The sequence below is a fragment of the Anser cygnoides genome, chromosome 2, assembly GCF_040182565.1.
Source record: "Anser cygnoides isolate HZ-2024a breed goose chromosome 2, Taihu_goose_T2T_genome, whole genome shotgun sequence".
NCBI lineage: Eukaryota > Metazoa > Chordata > Aves > Anseriformes > Anatidae > Anser > Anser cygnoides.
Window position 1 is genome coordinate 96,432,501 of NC_089874.1, and position 7,500 is coordinate 96,440,000.

Sequence of the window (7,500 nt, forward strand, 5' to 3'; positions counted from 1 at the left end):
AAGATAGACAACAATAGACAATAACATACTATAATTTGTGACAGCCAGATTGTCTTTGCTGGGAAATGTGATGACCAAGCTGGGCAGATCATTTGGACGGTGAAGGCAAAAGCCACCTGATTATTCAATACATGTACTTGAATGAGGTCTTGTGAATGTAGAGCCAGTGCAGTCATTTCACTTGTACACTAAATGTGGCAAATGAAAAGTCCATTTAATTTCTATACAGACCTTCTTCTTCTTGTCCCAGATCTTTTACCTCTTTCAGTCATGTTTGGGATCGAGGACAACTGATTGAACAGATGTAACAGCTGCTTTGATTACAACATGAACCCTGTAATGCTGAAGCTTTGTATCAGACCTTGCATATATTCATGGAAACTTCTGCTCCTATGAGAACTTAGCAAGACAAAGTGATGCTCCGCAGAATCTAGCCTTTCTCAAAGTAGGATTCCCTTAAGTTGCATTCCCTGATTCACTGTGGTGACAGTGGAGTCAGCCACTGGCTACACAGCAAAATCAGCTCCAGGGCAGGAAGCAAGGTGGAAAAATGGTACTGCAATATTCCAAGTCCAAACAGCAAGGACATTAATGTCCAGTCAGTAGAGCTTATTTAAAAGGAAGCTTGACAGCAAGATGGAAAACCCTTCTTTAGTTAGAGTTGGCTCAGGTATTTTCAATGTTTGTAGAGAAAACCAAATTTTGCTTTCCAGCAAGGGAATGCCAGGACCAGGATAAGATGGGGGGTGGGGGTAGGGGAACCCTTGCAATGTGAGTGGAAAGGAAAGAGGAAAAGGGGACAATTAAATAAAATGCTGAGGGAAGAGGCCTGGAAAGTTGACCTTTTTTCTTGCTCCTGTCCAAACTTGCTTTTTTGGACAAAATGCGCCTACAGTTGGGGATGTCCTCCTTCCACATGGAGCACTCTACCTTGGCACTACAGGCTACCCAGGAAAGGGGAAGGAAGACAGTAGGCTCAGAACTATTTGTTACCTCCAGGAACTGCCTACTTTGCCGTGTTTATGGATGACCATTTTATGCTGAGGGGAATTCATACCATGTCATATCTATACAAGGTACTGCTTTCTACTGATGGCATACCTTCTGCAAATTTAACCTGGCAAAACTATCTGTCTTGAATTCTTTTCTGGCTGCAAAAACTGCTGTCTGTGGCTGTTTGTGGCAGCTGACTGGGCTACTCTTTTTATTCTTTAAATACTACCTGCGGTACTGGAAACAGATCCGAAAGAACCAGTGCTGGTAACCCCAGCAGATGCCTGAAGCACAGTATATTCATAAGTTCATGTTGCCCTTCCACCAGTTCAAGTGCATACCTGGAAAGGGGCACATTTTCCATCAGGGAAACTCCCCTCTGCCCAGACCTTCAGGTTCCATTTCTCCAAGGCAGCTAAGGAAATCATTTCTAAGGAGCAATACATTAACATATGTTTTTAAGCTGGAACAGGTCTAGATCTGCTAGTAGGCATGTTATGAAACTCATGTGTGTGTAAGTGGTTCTGTGGATGTCATTTGCACAAGCAAAACCATGGCTTGACTCTTTAGTTACCAACATTTAGTTCTTGGACTACAACTTGAAAGAATTAATTTATAGAGGTGTCTGGGAGCCCTAAACTAATTCTCCTTCACTCACGTTGTCCCTTGCAGTGAATGCTCTTGCCCTTATGGTGCCTGAGTAGGGCTGCACCCCACCCTTTATCTTGCTCCCCTTCTGATCAGGCCTCCATTCACCCCATGCTTCTTTGTATAAAACCTCATTGTCTATTGATTCCAAAATATGGTCTGGAGGCTTATGATAGTACCAGGTACATTTATTTATATGCAAAACTCTTTTCAAAAAAGAGGATTAAGGGCTAGATCCCTTGCTTCTATTAAAAGTGAAATCCAGCTGCCAGTCAATAATCAGCACCACACCACACTTAAAATATATATGTATATATATATTTAAAAACAAACAAACAAATAAACACACAAGAATGACAATAAAATTAGAATGTCTGTGAATTAACAGTTATGTTTCTCAGCCTGCTCCCTCTCTGCACATAATTCTGTATACTCTAGTCACCCTACACCTGTCTCAGGGTGGCCTCCTCCTCAAACTGTGAAAGAACTGGACACAATACTCCAGGTGTGGAGTATTTTTACATCTTTTTATGTAGCAACTACAACAAAGGTTACTAAGCTTGATAAAGCTTAATGAAGTCCAGTTAGTGCCTCAGCCTGTTTAAACAACATACAAAAATCCCCCTAGCCCCCAGACACTATCTATAATTTGTTAGCTATGTTCCTGTGCAGCTTTAGTCAACATGAGGAAGAGATATCTCAAATACTCTCTTGGAGAAAAAGTAAATAAAGAATAATTTTACCCTTAAAAGGAATTTTTATATATTTATTATGTGTTCAAATATTTTAAAAGAAAGAATATCATAAAAGCCTTTTAATTATATATTAATATATTAATTGTTTTGTCATACAATAATTCTAACGCTCACAGTAAAATTACTTAGTAAATATTCTTGCAATGCTAGTACACAATAGTAAGCCTCCACATGACCTCTGACTAATTTATAAGAATGGAAGAGCTTTGTATGTGTAGTATTCTAGCAAAATCTAACATTACATACTTCAACAGGTTTAATCTCTTTCTAATGTCTGTGGATGAAGAGTAAGACAAAGAAAATCTATATACCATACCTTTGCTGAATAAACTCTACTATTAATTTTCTCATAAAGTTATATATATATATATATTTCTTTGTAGAGATATAGAAAACAAAGAAGAAGGAAGTAAAGAAAAGGTGTACATAAAATATGAAAGTTTGAACTGTCATTTGGAAACCCCTAAATTCAAAACAGTTATATTGACTGGATTTTTGAAGACATTTTGCAGTTCTAGAATATATTCAACATATGTTTTAATCAAGAATTGTCAGTCAGTTTTTGTCAGAAAAGGAAATGGAAATTTTCCAAATGGAAACAGGTCACTGAAGTGTAATGCAGAGATTTGTTCTAGATAAGTTTTTTTTTTATTTTACCATGCTAAAAGTGTTTAGAAATCATGTACTTACCACACACTTTTTTTTTTTTAACACGTTCTTTTTATCTTGCAGGCACACATTTGTAGTTAGGTCTATGGCTGTAGAAAACTGGCAAAGGCTGAGACTTTTCTCAGCATGGGCAGGTAACATTGTCATTCTTATAACCTCTCTGGCACTGAATATCTACACGAAATGATAAATGACCTGAGTTCAGTTCAGTTATTGATTGGTCTTAGTGAGTTCAAATTTTCTTTGGGGAAACTTTGTATCCTCTTCAATAATAAATATCATTGCCCTAAATGTCAACTGACTGAGAGTCATTTAGGTCAACCTGACCTATCATATAAGTTCACATAAAAAGAATTGTGATATAGAAATAATCCACTTTGGCTACAGAAGCATTGGGGGGGGTCATGTTCAGCTGATTATTTGATGTCCAGCCCTTTCTAAGCTTATCCTTTGCTATCAGGGAAATTTTACCTATTTGTTCATTTACATCTATTTTAACATAACCATTTACTCTTCACATTTGACCATATGGAAATGGGTTGTTGCTCATGTTCATGATTTTACCAAATAAGCTATGTTGCCCTCTATGTACAAAAAACCAACCATGATAGGTAAAACCTGTGAGACATTTAGCCAAAATTACCAAATAGCCTTTAGCTTATATTTAGCCTATAGCTGCTATTTAGTCAACAACAGTTTTTAGCTTCTTGGCAAGGGGGACATGAAGGTGAGACGGTGATTTTATTTTATTTTATTTTATTTTATTTTATTTTATTTTATTTTATTTTATTTTATTTTATTTTATTTTATTTTATATTTTATTTTATTTTATTTTATTTTATTTTATTTTATTTTATTTTATTTTATTTTATTTTATTTTATTTTATTTTATTTTATTTTATTTTATTATTTTTTTCCATGGAAAAGACCATTGGATATGTTCATGTCTGTGATTTCCTCAGATGCAGCAAAAATTATATATATTTTGTCTTACTACATTTAAATTCTACCCTGGCTTAGCACAAAAACCTAAGACAACTCCAGTACCAAAAGCACATGCCTAAAGAAAAGTGGGAGAGACAGGTAGTGTTATTTTTATGAGAGTATTCTCCCAGTCATCAACCATACATGACGTGGGGATTTCCTAAGCCTAAGTACTGTCCTGTCAGGTAGCTCTTATTGATGGATTTTTCTTCCATGAAATTATCTAGACTTTTATTTTTTATTTTTAATCCAAATATGTTCATAGCATCCAGGGTTTGCCATTTTATCAACAAATATTTCAGTGCCATCTTTACTATTCTAAATACCATAGTATCATTATATCAAACTTACTGCCTACCTACCTATTCCTTTTCAGATGACTGATTAGCACAGACCTTTGAGACTTCTCAGGTAATTTCCCTTTATTATGAGCACTGACAGTTCACTCTTACCATCTGTTAAAAAATTGTTATCCATTTAGGAACCTTCCTGCAGCTTAGTTTCTTTAAAAGAGGTTTAAAAGATGTTTAAGAAGGTTAGATCAGCTAAACCTTTGTCCACTTTTGTTTGATTCTTTCAAAAATGTTCAAAATGTTTCAAAAGTTTATTTCCCAATAGTTCATGTTTATCCATTTATCCATTAATAAGAGACCCATCTTCTTTATAGATTGCACTTTTCCTAGCCATTGTCAGTCACTGATTTTATCGATAGTAACTATTTTCAGATAACAGATAGAAAAATTAAGTAAGAAGGGACAAGAATTTATCAATAATGTTTCTTAATTAGTGAATTTAATGAAAAGCTAAAATTTTTCTTTTATTTAATGATTGCTATTTAATGATTGCTGATATTTGTTTAATGATATTTGTTGATATTTATTTAGGCTTCGGAATTACTTTGATTTCTTCATTAGAATATGTAATATCTGGCCAACTGTTGTGCCAAAAGTCTCTCTCTCTCTCTCTCTCTCTGTCTGTCTGTCTCTCTCTCCCCCCCCCTCCTAGTATGTATTATTATGGAAAGTGTATAAAGCAGTATATAAAGCAAGTTTCTGTAAGTCAATGTTTAGTACAATGAATTATATTACTTTTCTTGATTTTTTTTTTTTTTAATCACATCACCTTGGGTATTTGAGCAATCTGTGGTTAGTCTCAGTAGGACTATAATTGTTATGGTCTTCCTGTTTATTTATTTATTTTTAAATATATTATTCCATTTGGGAGGAGTTTCCCAAATTCCTAGAGTCATTGAAAAACAGCCTTCATAGTCTAGAGAATTCTACGTTTAGTTCTTTTCAAAAATTGCATATTTTCTAGAGTTAGTGATTCAAAAATGATTAGTAGATACTGTGTAATATCCAGGTAACAAATTTTCAAGCAGAAAGTGCTTCATCATCATAGAATCCTCTACCTATGTAATCTGTTTTTCTTCCAAACAGAATACTGTTACCTTAACATAATTATTCTCAGCAATTCTACAATTTACATTTCTCAGAATTCTTTTTTTTTTTTTTCCCTAATATTCCAAATATTCTGTGTGATTGGAGATTGGGTAATAGCACAATGGGACTGTGCTTTAATTTAAAGGTGAAATGACTGCCATTAGATTTTTCATTTATGTCTAATGATAAAAGACGGAAAGCTAATACTACAGTCTCCTGAATGACTCATGTAAACATGATTTTGGATTATAAGGGAAAAATGGCATTAAGAGATCAAAAATATAAAACTGATATGTGTGTCAAAGGAATCCTGCTTTTGGAAGGAATTCCAGTAGCATAGCAAAGAAACTTCTTGTCTGTTAAAAAAATCACCCCAAAATCTGGAAACGGTACTGTGACCAGGGCTGGAAATTGCAAGCAGACAGATAGTCCCTTTTTCTTTGCCCTAGAAGTGACCTGGAAGTGACTCATAAGTGACCTAGAAGTTTCCTGGAAGTGACTCAGGTACCTAAACGCAGATTCCAGGGGATATATGGGACCCCCCCACAAGGATGGCAGATATGACATGGTAACCATGGGAGACACACATACTTCCAGAGCAACAGCTGGTGACCAGGCAAGATGATGAAAATCATCTAAAATGGCTTGTGTTTAGGCAATCTTGCAATGCTGCTCTTCTGTCAGGCTGAAAAGATGACTTAAATGAAAAGAGAAAAAAAAAATGTCTATGGTATTCACTAACATGCTTTTCCTCATCTTTTATTGTTGTACTTGACATCCTGAGCTCTCCTAACTTAGAACAGCAGATGAAAATTATAACTAGAGATACAAAGTACTATATAGTACTAAGTAACTAGTGAAATCAGGCCCCAAACATCTTGAATGTGTGAAATGTTTGGAAACTTTTCATCCTAAATCCTATTTATAAAATAAGTCACAAAAATATTAAAACACATGCTGATCAAAGACTTGCAGAAAAGAACAGTGGACTCTTATTCTTCTCCTGATTCATATTTAGTCTGTGATGTGGAGTAAATCATTTCATATGCTTGCAGACCCATTGACCTACAAGCAAACTCAGACTAGTTATGTTTTCCATTTTTCCTTTTTTTTTTTTGTTTCTTATGGATGAAAGAGTTACATACACAACGTGCAGTATTTTAGCAAATGGAAAAGAGTCTGAGGTAAATAAAGTCTGAGTAACTTACTAGAGGTAGTTACTACTAGGGGTATCTTTAGAGGTAAAGAATTCTCAGTCAGTTGAAAGCTTATGAGTTGCACACTGCTGTCTTACTTCAAAAGTAACTCAGTAAAAGGATAAGATGAATACAGCAATGTTTTTATTAAGTAAGCACATATTGTACAGAACATGTTTTATTGTTTAGTTTTATTTTACTAAATGAAAGCCTGGATTATGTGGCATCTGGAGTATTAATGTAAAGACATTTTACCGGCTTATCAAAGTGATCCTTTTTAGCTATGCCTTTCAGCACAGTTGTGCAAACTGTCTGACAAAACCAACCAAACAAAAAAACCAACCCACCCCCCAAAACAAACAACAAACAAACAAACAAACAAACAAACATTAAATCTCAGATAAGTGGAGAAAAGTAAAGTACACATGTATCCTGCTGGACACTAACCTCATTCCTTTATTTTTCACTATGTTCAAGAGCTAGAGGCTCTGACTGATCCAACTACAGATCAAGACTCAGAACCTGTAATTTCTTCAGAACAATGTGGGGATGTGTAAAATAAGTTCATAGTTCAGCAAAAAAAATCCATGAGCATAAGTCTAAGTACAGCTTTTCAGCACAGAAAGTATTTTGGTGTTAAATTCAAAGGCATTGTGTAAAACCTTTTGGCTGCAAGTTTCCTTGTGTTTAAGTGAAAAGTTAGAATATCATCAAAACAAGAGAGAGAAAAACAACGGCTCTGCTAAGCTATAAGCTACTTCATAAGCTTTTAAATATTCAGCTGTTCTGGTAATCTGAGGTACCTTAGACACT